Below are 25,191 nucleotides of genomic sequence, written 5' to 3'. Positions count from 1 at the left end.
CCAGAGCGTTCACCCTTCGTGAATCCTCTGTATGTCGCTTTTAAATCGATACTGTCTTCCGGCGTTGCTGTTTTCTTATAGACAACCCTAATATCTGCGAACAGTCTTCCGACGATTTCTTCTAGATCTTTTATATATATTGTAAACAGTAACAGTCCTATCACACATCGTTCGAGTACTCTGGAAATTACCTTTGCATCCGCCAGTTTTGTCCTATTAAGAGCGACCTGTCGAGTTCTGTCTACAAGGAAGTCTTCAATCCAGTCGCAAATCGGGTGCGATATTAAATAATCTCGTGTTCTTCTCACTAAACAGCAGTTCTAGGCAGTGTCCAATGCCTTCCTAAAGTCAAGGAACACAGGCATCAATCTGAGCAGCGTTGTCTTCAGGGCCATCACTTTTCAAAGAAGTGACTGAAAGGAAAAAGTAAACGTCATTCTGTCGAATGAGTTCACAATACCAGAAAAGTGCTCCAATGTTTTGAGGAGCGTGATAGTAAACTCACGTCGATATCTTGATCACTAAATTCGCCAGATTTCACGCGAATAGAACACATCTGGGACGCTATCGGTAGTCCGCTTCACACTCCCAAACCACCAGCCCCGTAATTTAGGGGAACCACTTGAACTGTGCACAGACATGCAATGTCATACACCTCCACAAACGTACCAAAGACTTGTGGAATACATGATACGCAGAATCGCTACTCTTTTGCGTTCCAAAGGTAGACCAACACGCTATTAACTCTAGATTACTGAACTCTCATAAAATTTACGATTGCAGTAGGGTATAAAACTGGATATTTTGTACTTAATCTGGTACGTAGCATACCACTAGAGATCTAGTAGTGGTAATTAATTAATGCATAATCTAAAAATTAAGACAGACTTTGAACAAAAATTGGAGTAAATATTACGATCTTTTAGTAGCAATGTAACGTACCCCCCCTCCCCCCCCACCCCCACTTTTTAGTGTTCTAGGTTCAAGCATGTGGTCATAGTGTTGTTCTTAGGATACACAAGGTGTTCGTTTTAACTGAAGACATTGAAATATCTCGAAAACCATACATCTGATAAAAAAATGTTATTTTCCAGTTTGACTGATCGGATGAGGACATCCAGTGATAACATACTCGATTCCCCGGACCACCCCGTGCGTGGTTGGCGTGGGGGAACTTTGAAATCTTCGATAGGAACCCCCATTTGTTATTGCAGATTACGATTTTACGGGAAAATCTACAGGCGTTTTGTCTAAAGCATTTTTTTTCGTTTCGCCACCGATGGTGCTGTAATCGGACGAATAGAACTGGGTGCACAATCCTAATTTACGACATGTTACTCAATAGGCCTTGAATATCCAATGGCACGTGGGACCCCACCTCCATGCTGCGATTGTAGGATAGGTCAGTATTTCATAACTTCTAACTGGAAACCCAATTCGCAGCGTTCTGTTCCTCCGACATAACGAACAGGAGACTACTCGACACGCCACTGTGGCCGTGGCTCGAGACGAACACTCCACTACTTTTCCAATTAGAGTAAGTGTTCAAACGTAGTACCGCCAACTTCAATACACTTAGTGATCCGCTTTCCAAATGACCGTACACAGGACAGAAGCATAGCTGCGTGAATGTCAGCACAGACGTTTCTGATGCGGTCGAACATGTCTCCACGCCCCGTTGGCACTTGATGCTACACCTTATCTTTTGAATATCCCCACAGAAAGAAATCCGGCGACGTGAGATCCGCCGACCCAGTGGAGCAATTAATAGGGCCACCTCCGCCGGTCCACCGATCAGTGTAAGCACGATCTGATACCTCCTGTGATTCAGGTGCGTGATGCGCTCGACAACCGTCATCATATACGTCGTCGAATGCCCAGGGAAACATACTGCAGTGGTACTGGTAGATCCTGTTCCAAAAAAGTTCGATGTTTGCGCCCATTCAACGTGCCGCCGATAAAATACGGACCAATGGTTTTGTTCGTCATGATGCTACACCATACGTTAACCGACCAACGACGTTGATGGTCAACTTGCCGTAACCAGTGGGAATTGTCTACACTCCAGTAATGCATGTTATGCCGGTTAATGCTATACCATGGTTTGTGAATTTAGAGTTACAGGAAAATAGTACCTCGGCAAATAAGATGGGGGCCGTTAGCATTTGTTGATGTGCCCATTCAGAAAACAGTATCCAGTTTTGGAAATGGGTGCTGTGAAGTTCTTGATGCAGTGACACGTAGTCGGATGATATTTACGACGATGCAGTACTGAACAATACTACCTACAGACATACCGGAATCGCAGTGTAATTGCCGGGTGTTTATCCACGGGTGGTACACTGCCGCTAGTATAACTATTTCATTAGCTTCTCCTGTAACGTGTTTGCGTTGTTTTCTTTTCCCAGTCTGTCCGCTGTCATCAGCCCTAAAGGCATTCACAACCTTGTAGAAGAACGAACGAGGGGGAGCTTTCTCTGGAAAAAGCTCGCCATACGAGGCAACAGGAGCCTCAACATTTCTCCTACATTCTCCATAAATTAGGACCATTTCAGTTTTTCCTTTTGTGATTGCAAAATCGTCGTTCACTTGCACATCTGTTCTCCAAATGACACCTAAGTGTGTAGGCAATAGACGCCGCACAAGTATTGTACGAGGGTCGTTCTGAAAGTAATTTAGCAGCGAACTACTCCATGCTCTGTAATGGACCGAAAGTGACACAGTTTGGCCCTTCCCAACGTGAACAAATGTGAGGGTCGTTACGAAAGTAATTTATTCATGAAAACTACAGGAGATACATAAATCACAACAGCATAGCGGAATAGCGTAACATTTCTGCTACAGATTGTCTTTTTTCCACATAGTGACCAACATTCGTTACGCACTTTTGCCATCGACGAACCAGAGCCTGAATTCCGCGCTTGTAAAAATCGGAACCAGCTGAGGTTAACCACTTCCACACTGTGCTTTGACGACAACATCTAAGTATTGAAAATGTTCACCACGTAGTCCATTTTTCAGAGGCCCAAAGAGATAGAAGCCTGAAGGCACTAAATCGGAACTGTACAGTGAATGTGGTAAGACAGTCCTGCCGAATTTTGCAATGAGTTGCGTGGAGGCAAAACTGGTGTGGGGCCTGGCGTTATCATGTTTCAGGTGAAAGTTGGTCTTCTTCTGTGGCATTACCCTGGAAAATCGGTCTTTCAGCTTAGTCAGTGTCATCTTGTAGCGTACTGAATTGACAGTTTCTCCAGGCTCCAGGACATCCAAAAGAACCACTTCTTTGCAATCCTAGAAGACTATACGCATCAATTTGCCTGCAGATAGCTGTGTCTTGAATGACTTCTTTAACGAAGAATTCGCATTTGGCCTTTCCATGGACTGTCCTTTGGATTCCGACTCGAAATGCCGACACCACGTCTCATCTCCGCTGACGACGCTATTCAGAAAATTGTCATCTTCAGCTTCATATTGGTCCATCAGGTCACGACAAATTTCCATTGGATGAGTTTTTTTGTTCTTCTGTAAGCATCCGCGAGACCCATCTTACACGGACTTTGTGATAACCAAGATGTTCCAACGTTGTTTCCAAGGCATTACAGTCAACATCTACCTTTGCACACTATTCTCTGGTCGTTATCCGCCGTTCATCACGGATGAGTCGATCAAGACGCTCTAAAATTGCGAGAGATGACAGCTGTGCCCGGTAATGTTTAGAGCCGCTGTATGTTCTACGTCTACACGATACGTGAGCTCCGGTCGCAGCGTACTGCATGTTATGATAGTCGTAGTTTATGACACAACCGCGGTGGCGCATCCAGTAGTCCCATGTTCGATACGTCGGAGGAATGCAACGTTGCGAAGGGGGTTTCCAATTAGAGGCTATGATATACTGACCTGTCCCGCAACATGGTAGTGGGGTCCCATGTGCCACTGGATATTCAAGGACCATTGAGTAGCATGTTGTATATAACGATTTTGTACCAATTTTTATTCCTCGAACTACAGCGCCATCTTTGGTGAAACGAAGAAAATGTTACAGGTAAAACGTATGTTGATTATATCGTAAAATCGTAATCTGCAATAAAAACGGAGGTTTATGCTGAAGATTTCAAAGTATCCCCGGCATTTCAAAGTATCCCCGGCCACCCACGCACGGAGTGGGGTGGGGGGTTGATTGCGGAATCACTGAATGTTCCCTTCTGAGACAAACAAATTGGAATTATAACTTTTTTGGATTCGATGTGTAGTTTTCGAGATATTTTAATGTCTTCAGTTAAAATGAACATCCTGTATGCAGAGTGATTCCGTGACGATGTTAAAAACTTTCAGGGGTGATGGACAACGGTAAACGTATGAATTGGAGGTAAGAGACCCTGGTCTGGAAACTAACGAATAGAAAGTTCAAGGCGAAAATCCTTCTGATACCGTTGACAGTGGAATACATGTGCCGTTGCTGTTGTTGGTAATGCTTTAGAGTACGCAACTTTCATGGATGGTAGTATGGAGCAAGATAAGAAAGAAATATATAGTAGACATCGTCTCTAAAATGTGTATCTTTATAGTTATGAGCACTTTTTCATCTCCGATAATGTGAAACACATTCTCTTTTACTGCAAGCTCTTTGGTTCCCATATTTTTGGAAGAGGCAGTATAGATCAAAACAAGAAACAATGTCCATTAAATATGGGCTCTAAAATGCATACTTAAAGAACTATTGGCACTTCTTCAGGAGAAGAGATTTGTCTCACGATAGCGAAATCGAACAAATGCTTGTAGCTCATAATGGGGCAGCCCTCTATGATCCTACGAAAAATAGGTGAGTTTCGTGATGATAGAGTTTTAGTCCTTACAAGTTTGTCTTTCAGGAATCAGTTTTGCGTCCACATCTGGCGCTGCCTGTAACCGCGCCACCAAGTGGAAAGACTCCTTGCAGTCAGAAAATTGGATGTCGGCGGGATTTTACGAAGCCCTGCTATTGAACCTGTAAAAAAATAATTTTTTTAAAATTCATTTTCAATATATTTTCTATCAGCGTACATAGGATAACTGAAAAATATTTAAGTTCTAACAGAATGGTGATGTGTTCAAACAAATGTCATTTTCTTCGGCCACAAAATCGAGGCGAATGGGTACACTTTTGAAGACATCGCAAAACGGCTACGTACGCTCATAGAGAATTTACTTTGGAATGCTGGCGTAAAATTCCTATAAAAATCATTTGTATCGTTCTCACGTTACAGCGCCCATCAAAATGAAACATACAGCATCGAGGCAAACGCGTTTAATGTTTTGGGTTTCATTTCTTGTAGGTGAGAAAACATACCTCTAGTCAGCAATCCCTGCACCATACAACAATCCTTCCAGATACAAAAGAAGCTTCTCCAACATCTTTTCGTGGCAATAGTGAACCTGTGGGACTCTTTGGCAGCTTTTATCGTCCGCTGCTCTGCTCGCTCGATACGCAGAATGTTTGTTTTTGTGCAGAAGTTCTAAGAGGATGGTCCGATCTGAAGTTCGAGCACGTTCATAATTTCTGTAACACCTGCTGGATCGTCGTTGAAATTACAGGTCGACTATTTTTTCCAGCTGCGAATGATTGTTGGAGACATTTTTTCACAAATCGCCTTCTAATGTGTTAACTCAGTTTGTGGCGAACTTGGGATTAACACACAATAAAAATGACATGCCAGAGAACATTTTAAGCATTAGGAAAAATATTGATTTTTTAAAAAAATTTCTGTGAGGACCACCCCTTAAAGTATGCATCATATAGCCCATATTTATTAGACTTTTTGTGTAGTTTACAACCTTAGCAACAACAATACCGGTACATGTATTCTATTGTCAGAGGTATCAGACCGATTTTAGTTTATATCTTTCGACTCACTCGTTTCCTGAGTAGGATCCATTATCTCAAATTGATACATTCACCCATATTCATCATCCCTGAAGGTTTGTGACATCATCACGGAATCATCGTGTATAGAAACGTTCGGCCTTGGAATATTAACAGTAAACCACGCCATGATGCGGAACGCTCTCATGTAATGTCTGACATTGGAGTTGGACAAACATCCCCGCGACTTACTAAAAGAACCTGCGACGAAACTAGTTGTTCTTCTTTGGATCTTATGTAGTTCCTCTATGAATCGTAGGTGGTAAGAATCCCATCCTGACGAGCACATTCAGGTATTGGTCGAAGAAAGCTTTTGTGTGTAATAAAATGGAACAACTACAGCTATCCTTTCGATATTGTATATTATATGGCTTCCATCATCGGTATTTCAGTGTACCGTCTTCAGGCCTTAACTGACGTTGAGCGGGTTAACTCCAGTAGTATACACGATTCCATCAGTGACCAACATCTGTGAACTGGTTTCCGTAGACCGTAACAGCGATTTAGACAACACTGTTTTTCGGTCACAAAACTAAATTATTTTTAAAAGAACATTTCTGTTATCGTTGCTTCGTAATACTGTTATACTGATAACGTAAGTTACTTCAGATTAATTTTTTTCCAAATACTAACATTAAACTTGTCACACTGTGGTAAAACTTACACCCTGCCCAGTGGGTGTGTGAACACCATCCTCACGTAGTCCATCCACAACACACACGTACTTTGCTTTGTACCATGCATCTTTGACAGTAAAAGTTGGAGATATGTATCATATTTTCTTAAATATCTCATGAATATTTTTCTTCCGAGTTGTAAGCAGTTCCCACAATAGCCCAGAAATTGCAAAATTATGCACTTCGCAACAGTAAACGCACTAATTCACAGCACAACACAACAGTAATCATGTAACGGCTACTACACTGTTGTGAAGCATACATAACATTATTGTTATTATCTTCTTTCCTTTCTCAGACCTTAGGTCTGTTATTGTTATTATTATTATTATTATTGTTATTAGTGGCACTGGTCAGACGGAAAGCAGAGCAGCTTGAAGTCTTTCAGTTACTGCCAATTCAGAAATAAAGAGACCAGCAACCAAGCGATTCATAGACAGTAAGAATAATGCACGCGTTTCATCTTACTTGATTTTGAACGGGAGTATAGGGTGTGGGTGACGCAAGTTTCTCTAGCGAGAGTAGTGGTGTAGATGAAGCATGTTTAGTAGCAAGTGTCTACCCTCAGTGTCGACAGTCAACTTTCTTTCCTGATAAGGAGTTGTAGGATCACTCACGATGCACTGAGAATTAATTCACCGCTTAATAAAAAAGGTTGTTAAAAATACATTCAGTCACTAGTTGCTGGTTCAATAAAAGCCCTACAAAAACTTAGTATCTTTTCTCTCTCATCACCTTAAAAATAAAAGTGTTCAAATAAAACTCTTTTCCTTTGTAAAGCTTAATTAGTCTCTAATTTTAATGATTGGGGGTAGGCGATAGTAGCTACTATCTCATTGCACTCAGGAGCATCGGTCACAGTAAGACTGGGAACCTCTGATCTATGGTAACTTACGAATGTGCCAACATTCTCTATGCCTGGGCAAAGGATCGTAAAATCTACACTCCTGGAAATTGAAATAAGAACACCGTGAATTCATTATCCCAGGAAGGGGAAACTTTATTGACACATTCCTGGGGTCAGATACATCACATGATCACACTGACAGAACCACAGGCACATAGACACAGACAACAGAGCATGCACAATGTCGGCACTAGTACAGTGTATATCCACCTTTCGCAGCAATGCAGGCTGCTATTCTCCCATGGAGACGATCGTAGAGATGCTGGATGTAGTCCTGTGGAACGGCTTGCCATGCCATTTCCACCTGGCGCCTCAGTTGGACCAGCGTTCGTGCTGGACGTGCAGACCGCGTGAGACGACGCTTCATCCAGTCCCAAACATGCTCAATGGGGGACAGATCCGGAGATCTTGCTGGCCAGGGTAGTTGACTTACACCTTCTAGAGCACGTTGGGTGGCACGGGATACATGCGGACGTGCATTGTCCTGTTGGAACAGCAAGTTCCCTTGCCGGTCTAGGAATGGTAGAACGATGGGTTCGATGACGGTTTGGATGTACCGTGCACTATTCAGTGTCCCCTCGACGATCACCAGTGGTGTACGGCCAGTGTAGGAGATCGCTCCCCATACCATGATGCCGGGTGTTGGCCCTGTGTGCCTCGGTCGTATGCAGTCCTGATTGTGGCGCTCACCTGCACGGCGCCAAACACGCATACGACCATCATTGGCACCAAGGCAGAAGCGACTCTCATCGCTGAAGACGACACGTCTCCATTCGTCCCTCCATTCACGCCTGTCGCGACACCACTGGAGGCGGGCTGCACGATGTTGGGGCGTGAGCGGAAGACGGCCTAACGATGTGCGGGACCGTAGCCCAGCTTCATGGAGACGGTTGCGAATGGTCCTCGCCGATACCCCAGGAGCAACAGTGTCCCTAATTTGCTGGGAAGTGGCGGTGCGGTCCCCTACGGCACTGCGTAGGATCCTACGGTCTTGGCGTGCATCCGTGCGTCGCTGCGGTCCGGTCCCAGGTCGACGGGCACGTGCACCTTCCGCCGACCACTGGCGACAACATCGATGTACTGTGGAGACCTCACGCCCCACGTGTTGAGGAATTCGGCGGTACGTCCACCCGGCCTCCCGCATGCCCACTATACGCCCTCGCTCAAAGTCCGTCAACTGCACATACGGTTCACGTCCACGCTGTCGCGGCATGCTACCAGTGTTAAAGACTGCGATGGAGGTCCGTATGCCACGGCAAACTGGCTGACACTGACGGCGGCGGTGCACAAATGCTGCGCAGCTAGCGCCATTCGACGGCCAACACCGCGGTTCCTGGTGTGTCCGCTGTGCCGTGCGTGTGATGATTGCTTGTACAGCCCTCTCGCAGTGTCCGGAGCAAGTATGGTGGGTCTGACACACCGGTGTCAATGTGTTCTTTTTTCCATTTCCAGGAGTGTATATAGTTAAAGAAGAAAATACTAGCTACCAATTGTGCGCAACTGGCAGACATTCAGTTTCTGAAAGAGAAGTGACAGCATGACTTCGGAAAGGACAACCACCGCACAGACGAATGCTTGATCCAAAGTCTGCGAGGACACATGACACATGAGTGCGGCTGCGCGGGGTAGCCGCGCGGTCTTAGGCACCCTGTCACGGTCCGTGCGGCTACCTCCGTCGGAGGTTCGAGTCCTCCCTTGAGCATGGGTGTGTGTGTTGTCCTTAGTGTAAGTTAGTTTAAGTTAGATTAAGTAGTGTGTAAGCCTAGGGACCGATGACCTCAGCAGTTTTGTCCCATAAGATCTTACCACAAATTTCCCAATTTTACACGTCAGTGCTGGACTGTGTAATTATAAGTAACGTAAAAAATTGTGGTACTCCGTGCAGATCCTGCTAAACCTAGTAGTACACTTAATCGTGAAAGTCTGCAAATACCGTCCTTTTCCTTACCCTGGGAAGCTATATTTTCAAAATTGTGTTGTTGGCCAACTCTCAGAGCGATTGTCAGGCGACCGCACTGAGGACAATGCTTGTCCGACGCTCCACTTTCCCCGCTATGGGACCGCTCACATCCAGCTAATGATGATCCCCGGGTCGTATATGCTCGGCTTTCTAGGCGCGCTTTTTCCCAGCTGTGCTTGTTCTGCACACACCCGTTCGCTGGTCACCTGTTTACTTCAGTTCGCCGTAACTAGGCCTTCTGAGGCCTGCTGCAGCTTGCTGTTTACACAAGTGGTTGCCTTCAACAGAAGCGTCGAAATTGACATCATGCTCCCTTTCTGTTTTTGGGAGCACGGAAACGTAACGCGTGTTTCCGTCCTAATTAACCATCTACACGAGATAGATTGTTCAGCCTCATAAGTTTCGATGAAATAATATAAAATATTGCTAAACGGCTCTATTAATAATAACTGTGACTCTTGTAAGGTTTTCGTTCAAGCTATCAAACGGTAAATTGTATGCTGTAAACTATCTTAAGTTACCGGAATCTTTTTGCTCACTCCAAACCAATCTCCCCTAGAAACAAAGGATAATCCGATAATCCGAAACAATTTCGCGGTCTTTGTATGATCCACCTTTACACTACGGAAACAAAACTACAGTCAAAAGGCTCGGTTTACAAAGATGAAAGTTCATCAAAAGATTTAACACAGTTCTGTCGACAGGAGAATTGACAACCGATTTTTAAAATTTACTAGGTGCTATTTTATCGAAAAGTGACATGGAGAAACTATATCTGTGTGAATATACAGGTTATTTCATACAACCAACCACTCGTAATTGCTATCAGAACAATAAATTCCGTGACAGCGCCAATGTAAATTGTATAATAATTTCAGAGATCTTGATCATACTGAATTTATAACGTTTAATTAGATTATTCGTTGCTATAGTTATGGCTTCCTTTATAATGATACTGATATAGAGGATCACACTATCGAGTGATGCAAAAGTGTCAGTCGATGGAATGGAACGTCCTTAGTTTTAACAACGTGCTCATGTAGGTTCCTCATGGAAAACGTCTTTTCAAAAGTGTAATGAATGCTGAGAAAAACTAGAGTTTGTTATTCTATCTATATGAAGGGCTGTGCCTAGATTTTAATATGGTCCAGATGCGACGATTTTCGTATAAATTGTAAGTTATAGACAGAGCTGTGGGATTCATAGGCATGTAGTAACGTGTTTCCCATTTAGTTAGAAGGGAACTTGCAATCTTCAATGCTTTTTTGATTTTGACCAGAAACTTGGATGTTGGATCGAAATCTAGTTCTGTTGTGTTGAAAAATACATAGTGCTTAACACTGGCTGTTTGTAGATTTTATTTTATTGTGTCACTAACCTGTATATCTGCGGGGTATTATGATTGTCAAGAAAGGGTTAACAGAGCCATCATCATCTTCTTAATGGTTGCCCTGTGGTCACAATGTTGTATAATTATTTGTTTAACGATTTGGAAACGATTTATTTTTAAATGAGGCTAGATGCCCCTCCTGCAGCCGCAATCATCAGTCAGTCGAGTGTGTGCGCCATCTGTCTACAAATCCTGTAAGCTGTACTCTGTGTGTTATCGTCCTATAACTGCTTGTGTTTTTTGTCTTCTTGGACGAGGATTGGAGACTAGGCTGGCGTGGAGAATTGCCAAAAAAATCACTGTCTGTCGAGTCAGTGAACCATCCGCCCCACGTTCATTTTCTCGTTCGACAGGGTGCTGCGCATTAAACTATACGTGCTGGTCTAGGTATTCTCCTTTTCCTAGATAAACATTCAGTATTGTGGTCGTGTGATCCTCCATGCTGATGTACATCGTGGTAGTGAAGCGATATGTATAGGCAAATCGATTGTGTGGAAGCAGCGCAGTAAGATTGGTCAACGTGCAGACGTGACGCAATGGCAAAGTCGAGCTATCTTGAAAAATCCTGGCAGATTAAAACTGTTTGCCATACAGAGACTCAAACTCGGGATTTTCGTCTTTCGCTGGCAAGTGCTCTGTAGCTGCATTAAATAAAATAATTGAAAATAGGAACTTTGAGTGCGCTGCCTGCACCGCGATTAGAACTGAGAACTGACTTTTTTTCTTTTTAGGCCTTCAGACATCCCATATCCCATTCATTATAGTCCATGCCAGTCGTTCTTCTTAACTGCCTTCTTCGGCCAGCTTCGAATGCTACCGTATACTAAAAAGTGTGAAAGTTTTTCTTTGGGATTAAAACCTTCCTTTATATTATACAAGGTCTTCTTCTCTGTTGACTGGGCTACCCAAGCACGACTTAATGACCCCTCCTCACAGCTTTACTTCCGTCAGTACCTCATCTCCCGTCTTGCAAACTTCGTAAGAAGTTCTCCTTAGAAACTTGCAAGACTAACACTTCTTTAACATAGGATATTGTGGAGACATGGCTTAGCCACAGCCTGGAGCACGTCTCCAGAATGAAATTTTCACTCTGCAACGGAGTGTTTTACCGGACCGAGACTCGAACTTGGGACCTTTGTGTTTCGCGGGAAGGTATGAGATGCACTGCCGGAAATAAAGCCGTGAGGACAAATCGTTAGCGATCAAGTAGCTGAGTCGATAGAGCGCTTTCCCGTGAAAGGTAAAGGTCCCGATTTCGAGTCTTGGTCCGGCACATAGTATTAATGTGCCAGGGAATTTCATATCAGCGCATACTCTTCTGCAGAGTGAAAATTTCATTCAAGAACTTCCTTGTTTGACGTTTGCATGACTACATCGTAAATGAAGTTACCCGACTTCTTGGTATATCAACGCGGGCTGTCCTACGTGTCAACAACGAATAATGTACAAGAGTTAGCCGGCCGAGGTGGCCGAGCGGTTCTAGGCGCTTCAGTCTGGAACCGCGCGACCGCTACGGTTGCAGGTTCCGAATGCTGCCTCGGGCATGGGTGTGTGTTGTCCTTAGGTTAGTTAGGTTTAAGTAGTTCTAAGTTCTAGGGGACTGATGACCTCAGATGTTAAGTCCCATAGTGCTCAGAGCCATTAAAACCATTTGTACAAGAGTTGTGTACCACGCGCATCCATATAACGCGGCGTAAGAACAGTGGTCGTAAAAAGATCCTAACAGAGACAGAGCGGAAACAAGTGTGACGCCTTGTCAGTAACAGTAGCTTTCCAGGACGACATGAATTGCTGATGTCAATGTATGCAGGTCCATCTCAACCAGTTTCAAGCGAAAATTGCGAAGTAAACTACACACAATTCTCACAGTAGCACGTAAGGACGCACACCTTCGCCGGATTTTTCTTTTTTCAAACGGTGCAAGGCGCGACTGTACAGGCGGCCCAAACAGGTGTTTAACATGAAGCATATGGAAAATGTAGTTCAGGTCACAGGCTCTTCTGTTAGCTATGTTGTGAGAGGTTGGGCACACTCAATTACGTTTCTGTGAACGTGAACCAGGACGTTCATGTTTAAAGTCCCGGTGGCTAAGTGTTGCCATTTCTTAAACATCTTCAAGATGAGTGTGTTGTGGACACTCCTGGGTTCCAAGATGACAACAGCCACGTCCCTGGTTTGACGAACACTTAGGTACCTTATCGCACCATAACTGGCCCACGAAATCACCCGATCTTAAACCCACACAAAGCTTCTGGGACTACAAGGTATGTGAGACATGTAATGAGACTGGTTATGTTATCTACCAATGTTTTTATTTTTTTTTCAAACAACAGTACTACACCCTTCAGAGTAGTTCCCTTCGGCAGCTACAAACTGGCAGAGCTGTTGCTCCTACTTTTGGTAGCAGCGCTGAAAGGCTTCAACTGGAGGAGGCTTTAACATGACAGTCAGATTCTTTTGAATGTTCTCCACTGTCCCAAAATGACGTCCTTTTTCAATTTCAAAAAAAGAAAAAAGTCACAAGGACTCATATCAGGTGAATCGGAGGGATGGGGGGCGGGTGGGGGGTGGAACAACAGGAATGCGTTTTGAGGTAAAAATTTCCGCAGTGGAAGTAGCCTTGTGACATGGGGGGTTGTCATGATGCTGCATCCACCTGTCTGCAATGTCCGGTCTCACTCAATTAACCCTAAATCTTTCAAGGACATCTCTGTGAAACAGTTAGTTGATAATTTGTCCTGGAGGAACAAAGTCTGTATTCACGATCCCCCTAGTGTCAAAAAAGCAAACCAGTACTGTTTATGAAGTGTTGGCAGAAGAGCCAACACCGTGTTGCTAGAGGAGGCCGAAATGCACCCTTTTAAGCTCACGCAGATTGGCGTGAGGTCTGGAACAAGGTAAAGTAATTATCCTAAAAAGAAAAGAACGTAGTTCTTGGAATACTTAACTTTAATCCACAATTGGAGAACATCGCTCTTGTTTAGACATTATTACAATCTCAATATAAATGGAGCCTTGCTAGGTCGTAGCAAATGACGTAGCTGAAGGCTAAGCTAACTATCGTCTCGGCAAATGAGAGCGTATGTGTCAATGTAGCATCGCTAGCAAAGTCTGCTGTACAACTGGGGCGAGTGCTAGGACGTCTCTCTAGACCTGCCGTGTGGCGGCGCTCGGTCTGCAATCACTGACAGTAGTAACACGCGGGTCCGCCGTATACTAACGGACCGCGGCCGATTTAAAGGCTACCACCTAGCAAGTGTGGTGTCTGGCGGTGACACCACAGTTTTGATCTCTGATTTGCTCATTCGAGCTTTTTTTTTCGGTGGAGGAGATGTCCAAGTGTGCCAGTCCTCACTTTGCCGCTTTGTCTACAGGTCGTATTCAAAAATCCATGATTCATCACCTGTGAACACACGACTGAACCATTCGTGGTCCTTGGCAGTCCTCTCAAGAAGATCAGCGCACACGTTTCTTCGGTTGCTTTTCTGCTCAGTTGTGAGGTTTCTCGGCACCATTTTAGCAAAGCTCTTCGAATGTGCGGAAATTCGATCAAAATTGAATGTACAGTGGAAGTGTTCGAGTTCAACAGGTCACCCATCATCCTTACTGTTAAACGTCGGTCTGGTTTCATAAGAGCACGCACACATTCGACGTTTTCACATAGTTCAAATGGCTGTGAGCACTATGGGACTTAACATCTGAGGTCATCTGCCCCTTAGCACTTAGAACTGCTTAAACCTAACTAAGCTAGGGAAATCACAAACATCCATTCCCGAGGCAGGATTCGAACCTGCGACCGTAGCGGTCGCGCGGTTCTAGACTGAAGCGTCTAGAACAGCTCGGCCACACCAGCCGACTCGACGTTTTCGTTGGTTTCTGAAGCTGAAGGTCTCCCTGAGCGATTTCGTCTTCAACGTGTTCTCGGTCTTTCAAAAATGATTTGTGGTAGCGAAAAACTTGTGCTCTTGATAGGGAATGTTCCCCATTGGCCTATTTCAACTTTTCATGGGTCACATGTTGTGGATTACCGAAGTTTAACACAAAACGTGTATGGCATAACGTTGCTCTAAATTCCGCTTTTCCATTTTCTTAACATAACTGCACTGATGGCTCTGTCAAAAATCATGTGATGGCTGTACGTAGAGAACTCGGACTGAGGATCTGTAAGGAATGAAGATAACGACCTACACAAGTAGAACAATTGAGAGTTGCCAGATCAGTCGTACTGTCGTCAGCCTCATGTGGAACGTAGCAAGCAACATCAATTTGGTAGCCGTAGTATATCAAGTCGTCAATGAGTGGCTTCAGCTAGATTAGACGTACCTGAAGGCACTTGTGGACGCTCTCCATTGCTGAATTGAAGCCATTTTCAAGTTTAATGTCTCCAGTGACTGGCCGATCGTTTTTTGCCGGTGTGCCTGTATCTCACGTATCGCGACAGTAAGATAGCGCTCTTGTCTGTTACTCGGAAATGATATTGGGAGAGAGTTTACTCGAGCATAAAGGTATTACTACAAATGAGTAAGAGGTTCATTCCTGCTGCATCTGATATCGTAAGACATAAGAACTGAAACTGCCAGGCGGAAGTTGGCCACGAGCATAGCCCTCATCTAGATCAGTATGGAAAGCAGCCAAGAGCACACGCTGGCACCGCGGTGAGCTTCCGGTTTCGAGTCGTGCATTTCAAGCACACTGAGCGCACCTCGTCACTGCAGCAATAACTGAATATTTCACACTGGTTACTAGCGCAGATACTTTCACTTAACGTGTACTGAGCGCGTGCAACTGCTAATTTTGTATTATACTGTGCATTAAGTTAGTCATCTTTCAAAATGCGCAATGGTCTGTAGGTGAGGGAATGAACCACTGTCTTACTTAAGAAGAAAACAGCTTAGTGTGACAAGTTTACTGAAGGGAGTCCGCTCTGTGCAATATCATGCACTCCAACGCAGACCTGAAGCTATCTGTCATCCACGTCCAGATACTGCCTCCACTTACAACGAAAGACTTTTATCTGAAGAAGCTTCTCTGGCGTAGATTACTCGTAGGTGTATGGAATCATTTTTAAATGTTTGCATTGAGAATGGGTTAGTATCCACAAATAGGAACAAAAAACTCAACTTCATTCACTGTTCGAAGAATAAAGATGCTTTTGTTTGCTCGGATTGCTGCAACCAATGTCCGAGTGGAAACTAACTTACGGAACTTAAGCTTCCGAGGAGTGCTTAAGACGAAAGATCTTTGGACAGTAGAAAGAACCTCTGAGTCACAAATTCTCACTTTCGAGCTATGCTAGAATTATTCAAACGGTTTCAGAGTACACGTATTAATTATCTAGTAGCATATGAAATAAACTGCTGGCCACCGTAAATTCAACACCAAGAAAGACAAGAGGTAGCACAACAAAATTTATTTTGTAGATAACATGTTGACCAAGTATCAAATGATTACGTTTGTCTGTGACATGTGGTTCCTGCCAGAATCAGTAGCCACAGTAGCCGCCATTGTTGGAGATCACCGCTGCCACACGTCTCGGCATTGAGTCAAAGAGACGTTGGATGTGTTCCTGGGGTACAGCAGCCCAAGCAGCTTCCACACGTTGCCAAAGATCTTCTGGTGTGCCAGCTGGGGATGTAATCCGGGTCACTCGTTGAGCAACCATGGACCACATGTTTTCTATCGGCGAGAGATCCGGAGAGCGAGCCGGCCAGGGAAGCACTTCAATCTGGTTATTGACGAAGAACCTTTGGACAATGCGTGCCACGTGTGGTCGCGCATTATCCTGTTGAAATATGGCTGTGGCCGAGCCCTGAAGGTAAGGAAGGACAACTGGCTCCAGCACCTCGGATATGTAGCGCCGGCTATTTAAAGTACCGGCAATGCGTACTAGAGGCGTGCGAGAGTAATATCCAATACCGCCCCATACCATAATACCCGGTGCAAGACCAGTGTGGCGGTGCATAATGCAGCTGTCCAGCATCCTCTCTCCACGGTGTCTCCACACTCGAATCCGACCATCGTGGTGCTGCAGACAGAAGCGTGCCTCGTCAGTAAAGACAACGTTCAAATGGCTCTGAGCACTATGGGACTTAACACCTGCGGTCATCAGTCCCCTAGAACTTAGAACTACTTAAACCTAACTAACCTAAGGACATCACACACATCCATGCCCGAGGCAGGATTCGAACCTGCGACCGTAGCAGTCGCGCGGTTCCGGACTGAGCGCCTAGAACCGATAGACCACCGCGGCCGGCGAAAGACAACGTCATTCCATTCTGCCGTCCACATCCGTCTGTCATCACACCATTGGCGACGGAGACGTCTGTGGTTCTGCGTCAATGGTAGACGAAGCAATGGACGTCTTGCGGACAGACCACTCTGCTCTAAACGCTGTCGAATGGTACGCGCAGACACTGGATGATGCGTTACAGACGCAATGTGCTGTGCTATGGTTCGGGATGTCACTGAGCGATCCGTCACTGCCATGCGCACAATTTGCCTATCAGCACGTGCAATGGTGCACCGAGGTGAATGCGATCGACCACGTCGGTCCGTCCTACCCTCCTGCATCCAACGGTCACATATCCGCATTACAGTTGTTTGGTTTCGTCCAACACGACTAGCGATTTCTCTGTATGATAATCCACAATCTCGGTAAGCCACTATCCTTCCTCTGTCGAACTCGGATACTTGATCAAACGATGTTCGCTGTTGTCTACGAGGCATAACTGATCGTCTTGTGAAACAACCACAAGGTAAACACACGTACCGAACGTACACTCGTCGAAATCGCCAAGCCTTAAATGGCGCTATGAGGTGGCGCCACAGGCGCGCGTGATGTGCGTCTGCGCTGAAATTCTGATCAGTTGCATATCTCATCGCTGCAAACCGATGGTGTAAATTTCACTTGATTCTGATGCTTCCTTCAGGGTGTTGCATTGACGGTGGCCAGCAGTGTAATATATCTGATGGTTAGGCTCACATGCAGAAAGATGAATATTGCCATACACTTGTTAAAAGTTCAATGCATCGTAAACAACCATTTACAATGCAGTAATGGAACACATCTGACTGTCAGCCACAAGCCTCTGAAGGAATTTAAATTAATAAGCAGAGAAGCGTGGAAGACAGAAAATTCATATTAGGCAACAATAAATTCAGATCTGGCGACCTGAAAGGAGAAATGTCAATGTTAAAGAAGATCAAACGATGCGTGTCTCACGTTCAAACACGGATACTTGAAGTATCTCCTCACAAAGGATGGATGGCTCTCATCCTGTTATGCGACTCGAGTGATCAAGAGGATGCCAGCCACAACTTATTTGGATTTGTGAACCCATATGACATTTCAAGCGAACTAGGACAGTAGCTACTTTTCGCTAAATTCTGTTATAGTGCTGCTACGATTTAAAAGCGCTGACGCCACAAAGAGAAGATGAAGATACTGAACGAGTACATGAGTACATTAAGGGGAGAAAATCTAATCATGGGTGACTGGAACGCTGTAGTTGGGGAAGGAGGAGAAGAACAGTTACCGGAGAGTGAGGAATGAGAGACGAAAAATTCTGTGTTCTACAATAGATTTCAGGTAATGATAGCGACTACACTGTTCAAAAATCGCAAGAGGTGGAGATATACTTGGTGAATACATAGATAAATAGAAAGGCACCAGATGGATTACAGCATGGTGAGATACAGGTCCCGAAATCAGTTCGTGGCCCGTAAGGTGTACCCAGGGGCAGAAATAGACTCGGACCTCTATTTAGTAATGATGAAGAGTAGACTTAAAGTTCAAAAGAAACGTCCAGAGGAATCCATGTGGAAAATCAGAGCAGCGAATCTCCAGGAGCCGAGCGGAAGTGCCTGTTTTATACACAGTATTTAGTTTCGTGTACGGTTTTCACGTTCTTCTGCAAACAAGTGAATCGTGTCAGTATTTTTTGCTGGGTACACCGGTGTTAACTAGCTTAATGTAAGTTTTTTGTGTAAATTTAAACGCATTAGTTTTGTGTGAGCCGACTTTGGGGTTAAAAAAAAAGGAAAGGTAGCGTAGCATAACTTAGATTGCGCCCTGCGTCGTGTTCCCATTTGTCGCCACATGAGGGCATGTAAAACACTCTGGGGCACTGTCGAACGTTATCAAAAATTTTAATGTCCCAGGTGCTATGATGTGGCCTAGGCATAATGTTGCAAGGGCGTACTGACCCCAAAAGCTTTGAACGTGGTACACTCACCGGTCAGCGTTATTGTGAAGAAGTACTTCTTTAGCATGTGCGTCTTTTCGGGGGTGCATTCGGCCATCCTTCATTTGTATGGACAACAGCCGCTGCGAGGCGGCCCCGTCGACGCAGCGGAAGAGACGACGGGCGCAGACAAGCCAGGCTCAGATGAGGGACAGCGCAGGGGCAGCTGCCCCCGCCAAGAGCGGGGACGGCCGCCCGGAGGCGGACGTTGCGGATGCAGCCCGCGCCCCTGAGAACAGCAGCGGCGTCAACATCAGCACCGCCGTGGAGGAGGCCGCACCAGCCCTCAAAGCCGTCACGGCGGCAGATAAGGAAGAGGCCTCGAGGCAGCTGCGTGCAGTCCTTGCCCAAGGCCTCCGAGCAGCAGAGGGGTTCGAACCCCCACGAACGTTCCTGCAAACTCGCTGCAGATACCCCTTTTCTAGGCTCTTGAGCAAGAATGGTCTCAATTCCTCCACGGACATTCTGATATCTCATTGAAAGTGTCCCCAACAGCGTTCAAGCCGTCATAAAGCTGAGCAGCGCCGCAGGGGGAGGGTGCCAAGAAGACAACTGCCTCCCCAACGGCATCGGCGGCGACGTCGACCGCCTTGGGGGCAGCCCCCGCAACTCTGACAGATTTGTTAACAAACGACTCATTAAATATTTTAAAAAATGGCTACTGCTCCTATATGAACAAAATGTTGACACTAAAAAAAAAAAAAAAAAAAATCGAAATTAATATGTTGTCAAACGTCCAACACTTATTCGACATCGTACAGCAAATGTAGAGTGATTAAAACATCAGCTTGTACACTCTACAAGATCAACGTGTGGACATGCTCTATTTTAGGTGTATCCGCCCCGTAGTAGATCAATATCAAAAGCCATAATGATCAAATCAGAAATCTTCTCTGGGACGATAAAATGCCACGAAAAGCAAAAGCGACCATGTACCACAACTATTTCGTACCAGTCCTTGCATATCGCTTGGCAATATGTATCCTACTACACAAAGATCTCCGCAGAATTCGCGCAACAGAAATGAGAGTATTTAGAACTACATATTAACAACTAGAAAGGACAAAATCAGGAATGAGGCGAATAGAAAAGTAGCTGGAATTGAGGTTCCAGTTACTAGTGTCATAAAGAAACGCAGGCTACAGTGGTATGGGCACATGATAATAAGAATAAAGAGCGAAAGACCTTTCAGATAGTATTTCAATCAGAAACTCGTAGGAAGAAGACCACGGGGAAGGCCAGGAAAACGCTGGATAGGTACAGTAAGGTCAGATGTGGAAAAGAAAGGACACAGTGGGAAGTTGTCCTGGAACAGAAAGTGTATGAAAACAGAAGGAGATGGCGAGCGCTTGCACACCACACCTGAGAAACTGGATCTGGAAAACGATGATCGTGTTGATGATGACGATGATGAAAATGATCGCATTAACCAGATTCTTGCCACTACCTGTTGCAGTCTCCAGTTTCCAGCCTTTCATAGACGCTCCACATTTGCGTTTGGGTGACGAATAAGGGAAGAAAGAACGAGAACACGGTGGATGGTGTCATTCCTTGCCAGCTCGCAACGCGAGCCAGCGACTAGAAACGATCGTCCTAGCCAGACGTATCGGAGCACCCGTAACCGAACACGATGGGTGCCAACGGGGTCGCTGACCTAGAGTCGCATCGCGCGGCCGTGTTGCCTTCTGTAACAGATATACCCTCTCAGACAAGAAGCAGGCACCGTTAATTGGAGGGCTCAGCAGAGCAGATAATGGGTCGCGAGCGCACGTGTGCCCGGTATCGCGTTGCACGGCGAGTGCTCTCAACTGCCACGTGTGTTGCAGCGGACCGAAAACTACCATATCCGCGCCACGCCTAGGTTCTTTGTGAGAAGTGCTTCCCGTTTTAAAAGTTATTGTTAACGGACAAAGAATATGATCTTTTGATGACACACTGGCAACCTGTCTAAGATTCCACCTGGTTGTGGTGGTCTTCGTCCATAGACTAATTTGTTACCGTTCTCGACGCTAGTCTGTCCTGTACAAGCCTCTTCAGCTCTTTCCACTGAGGCAAGGAGGGTCATGGAATACCTCGTAATGTAGTGTCGGACCTCCTTTTGCCCGGCGTAGTGTACCAGCTCGACGTGGCATGGACTCAACAAGTCGTTGCAAGCTCCCTGCAGAAAAAGTGAGCAATGCTGCCTCTATAGCGGTCCATTATTGCGGAAGGTGTTGCCAGTGCAGAATTTCGTGCACGAACTGCCCTCTCGATTACGTCCCATAAATGTTCAATGGGATTTATGTCGGGCCATCTGGGTGGACAAATCATTCTCTCGAATCATCCCGAATGTTCTTCAAACCAATCACGAACAACTGTTACGTGGTGGCATGGAGCAATATCATCCATAAAAATGCCTTCTTTTTTTGGGAACATGAACTCCATGAATGACTGCAAATGATCTCCAAGTAGCCGAATATTACCACTTCTTATATGGATATGGTGTCTGTTGTTTCGGACATGTCCGAAAGACCAGACACCATTTATGACATGCAGCCGCCTCGAATGAAATTAGAATTATATTAATACCTTCACTGCCGACGGGCGTTGATATATATCAACGAGTATAGGTGAAAATGTGTGCCGGCCGTAGTGGCCGTGGGGTTCTAGGCGTTGCAGTCTGGAACCGCGAGACCGCTACGGTCGCAGGTTCGAATCCTGCCTCGGGCATTGATGTGTGTGATGTCCTTAGGTTAGTTAGGTTTAACTAGTTCTAAGTTCTAGGGGACTAATGACCTTAGAAGTTGAGTCCCATAGTGCTCAGACCCATTTTGAAAATGTGTGCCCCGACCGGGACTCGAACCCGGGATCTCCTGCTTACATGGCAGACGCTCTATCCATCTGAGCCACCGAGGGCACAGAGGATAGCGCGACTGCAGAGACTATCTCGCGCACGTCTCCCGCCCACCTTGTATCTCCACACACTACATTCGTAGTGTCCCACCCCAATACACTCATTACTCGTGGAAGACATTCTTACCAAGTCCCGTAAGACTTCGGGAAATATGTGTGCATCCGCACAGAAGAAGAAGGTCATGGCCGGTGTTGCCACAACTATATACTTATATGGATATGGTCTATCAACAACAGCTTCGTTCTGTTTGTGTTCAGCACTTCAGTACACATGCAACGTAGAGACATACAACGCTTGTGGTAGAGTCAGGATAGTGGCTTTACTTTCAGCATGTCATACATAGCAAGATGTTGCCGATCGGTCGCATGTCACTCAAAGTGGAGTGTCTGAGATATAATGAAAGTACAGAGAGTTGGGAAATGTGATCGATAGAAATCGCAGTGGTCGTTCTCGTATGTCAACACCAACGCAGGATTGTTTTCCCCAACTGTCGGCTCGCAGGCGCCCAACATCCAGCTGCCAGAAGTACCAGAAATGACTTCTCTCGGGCAACAGCGATTCGTTTCTTAGACCAAACAGTGCGTAGAAGATTGCATCAGGGTGGTGTTCATTCCAGAAGACCTTGGAGAAGTTTTTCATTGAACCAACGGAACCGACGCAGTCGAAGGACCTGGACTATTGCACATCAACATTGCAGAATGCAGTAATTCGTGTGCGGGTAGATACTCACTGCTAAAGAGTGATAATCGTCATCATGAGACAATATTTTCACTGTTTTTAAGATATGCAATTAGGAGAGAGCCTGCTTCGTTTTGCAATGATTTTTTGTAACCAACCAAAATCCCTCTTGTTTTCAAAAGGAATTATGTTTTTTTGTTAATAAGCCATTGTAAAAATCTCAATGGTTGTACTATAATAAGTCATTGAAGTAAACTCTATGATATTCCAAACTTTTGTTGAGGTGTGTATTTCTTTTCTTGAGAGACGGTGTTCTTGCTATTGCCATTTTTGCGCTTTATATACTCTCTATTCAACAATCATCAGTTGCTGTCCAAATAGCAAAACTCGCCTACTGCCTTCAGTGTCTAATTTCGTAATCTAATCCCCTCAGCACCACGTGACTTAATTTTACTGTACCCTACACCTTTGTTTTGGTGTTGTTAGTGTCGCACCTGGTCGTCTAGCGGTACAACGCGTGCCCTGGAACCGAGAGTTCGTGTGATCGATTCCCAGTCGGAAGAAGGAAATTTTTTGTCTGCTTTTAATCGAGCCTTCAACTCTTAATGATGTCAACAGTCGCCAGGAACGACAAGTGTTTCGGATTCCACGTTAAAGTGTAGGTGACCTTTCGCTGGTTGGATAATTGGGAAAGATTGGGGACACCCAAGGGTGCCCAACTAAAAGACTTACACCCGGCCATTCATCCACACGAAATTATTATGATTACTTGTGCTGATTTTCATTCTTATAACCTCTTTCCAAGGCACTCTTTACTCTGTTCTTCCATGTCCTTTCCCCTTTCTCTAGGGTAATCATGCTCTAATTTTCCGCTTTTTCTCAGACCAGTTTCAGCGAGAGATTGTTTGATTTCAACAACAAGATTGTGTATTGTCCTCAGCTCGATAGTCCTTACTATGTTTTCGATAAGACATAAAAGATTTAAAAAACGTTTAATGGATGGAAGAGCGCAATGAAAATTCGTTCAGAGCTCTACCCACCGAGGGAAAGACAAGCGTAACGTTGCCTTTCATGCGAGGGTAAAGGATGAGCAATAACATAAGTAAACTCCTGTGTCAATGTGGATTTTTCAAATTAAAAACTGGGATAAAGTGCCGCACAAAATTCATTGTTTTTTACGGCTTATCGCCGACGGAGAAATCTTGGTCACATAAGAGGTCTATATTTTCAAAAAATGGTTCAAATGGCTCTGAGCACTATGCGACTTAACTTCTGAGGTCATGAGTCCCCTAGAACTTAGAACTACTTAAACCTAACTAAACTAAGGACATCACACAGACCCATACCCGAGGCAGGATTCGAACCTGTGACCGTAGCAGTCGCGAGCTTCCCGTCTGTAGCGCCTAAAACCGCTCGGCCACCCCGGACGGCTCTTTATTTTCCGCGGAGACTCTGTTGCGTTCGAATTGCAGTCGATAAAAACGTTGTATTTCGAAGAAATCAATAATTAGGCCAATTGGAGGCGGACGTATACTTGAAAAGCTTATTGGTATAAATAAAGCAACATGAAATGTGTCTGGTTTCAGTATTGCTTTAAGTAGTTCATCAAATTCATTGTTCTACTGATAATTCTTCAAGGATACTTTGGAATGCTACCCTTTTCCATACATTATTTGCGAACCAGTATAACAAAATACGTTTTTAAGAACCCACACGTAATATAAACCCGATACTGCGAGTCTAGTTGATTTACACTGTTGAACAGATTACAGAAAATGGTTGTCGCTAGACTCTCTCTTTGACCCGGAGGTTTCCTTTTCTTAAGGTATTAGATTTCTTTTATTATTGTTTTGAGTACATTTTGATTGAACTTATTGTCCTCTCATAAACAGAGCCAGTATATCAGACCGTTGATAACGCTGACTAAAATGTGTGGTTGCTACACTCAGTACGGTAGTCTGATGTTCTCTGCCTGTTCAGCTCGCGGCAATGACTCAGACTAGTAAGCTGTAAAGGAAGGGTCGAAGCTCTTATCCTGCTTTGAGTACATTTCATGCTGTGCGTTCTTCACACAAAAGTTTCACTTTTTATCAGGTACGCTAACAATAAGCAGATGTTCATAGAGGAGCTCCGGGTGTTACGTGGTTTAAAAGCAAAACAGACCCTCGACAAGCTGCAGTGGGAAACGGTTAAGGAAGAAAGAACAGTCTTTCAAAAAATGGTTCAAATGGCTCTGAGCACTATGGGACTCAACTGCCGTGGTCATTAGTCCCCTAGAACTTAGAACTACTTAAACCTAACTAACCTAAGGACATCACACACATCCATGCCCGAGGCAGGATTCGAACCTGCGACCGTAGCAGTCGCGCGGTTCCGGACTGCGCGCCTAACAGTCTTTCAAATCCGTAAGTAGCTGCTTGGCGTAGACATCCTATAACTGAGGGTTAGGATTTTCGTGAGCAATCTCTTTCATTGGTTACTCATTATACCACCAATGCAGTGAAATCTGCTATCTAGAAGTCAGCTTCAGTGATGACCACTTTT

General features: G+C 44.9%; 1 non-coding gene across 1 annotated transcript; it reads right to left on the bottom strand.

The window, feature by feature from the left end:
* Nucleotides 1-21,897: 21,897 nt before the first annotated feature.
* On the bottom strand, nucleotides 21,898-21,972 carry Trnat-ugu. Its single transcript has one exon. It is a non-coding gene; the product is annotated as a tRNA-Thr (tRNA).
* Between the last annotated feature and the right edge of the window lie 3,219 nt (nucleotides 21,973-25,191).

This window comes from Schistocerca americana, chromosome 2, assembly GCF_021461395.2.
Source record: "Schistocerca americana isolate TAMUIC-IGC-003095 chromosome 2, iqSchAmer2.1, whole genome shotgun sequence".
NCBI lineage: Eukaryota > Metazoa > Arthropoda > Insecta > Orthoptera > Acrididae > Schistocerca > Schistocerca americana.
This window is presented reverse-complemented; position numbering and strand designations above follow the sequence as displayed.